Genomic DNA, 608 nt, shown 5'->3' on the forward strand with positions numbered 1-608 from the left:
TCTTGTAGGTCTTTTGCTTCTCTTGTGTTTCTTGCCTAGAGAAGTTCCTTTAGCATTTGTTGTAAAGCTGGTTTGGTGGTGCTGAACTCTCTCAGTTTTTGCTTGTCTGTAAAGGTTTTAATTTCTCCATCAAATCTGAATGAGATCCTTGCTGGGTAGAGTAATCTTGGTTGTAGGTTTTTCTCCTTCATCACTTTAAATATGTCCTGCCACTCCCTTCTGGCTTGCAGTGTTTCTACTGAAAGATCAGCTGTTAACCTTATGGGGATTCCCTTATGTGTTATTTGTTGTTTTTCCCTTGCTGCTTTTAATATTTGTTCTTTGTATTTAATTTTTTGACAGTTTCATTAATATGTGTCTTGGCGTGTTTTCCTTGGATTAATCCTGTATGGGACGCTCTGTGCTTCTTGGAATTGATTAACTATTTCCTTTCCCATATTAGGGAAGTTTTCAAGTATAATCTTTTCAAACATTTTCTCAGTCCCTTTCTTTTTCTCTTCTTCTTCTGGGACCCCTATAATTCGAATGTTGGTGCATTTAATGTTGTCCCAGAGGTCTCTGAGACTGTCCTCAATTCTTTTCATTCTTTTTTCTTTATTCTGCTCTGC

This window comes from Physeter macrocephalus, chromosome 9, assembly GCF_002837175.3.
Source record: "Physeter macrocephalus isolate SW-GA chromosome 9, ASM283717v5, whole genome shotgun sequence".
NCBI classification, from domain to species: Eukaryota; Metazoa; Chordata; class Mammalia; order Artiodactyla; family Physeteridae; genus Physeter; species Physeter macrocephalus.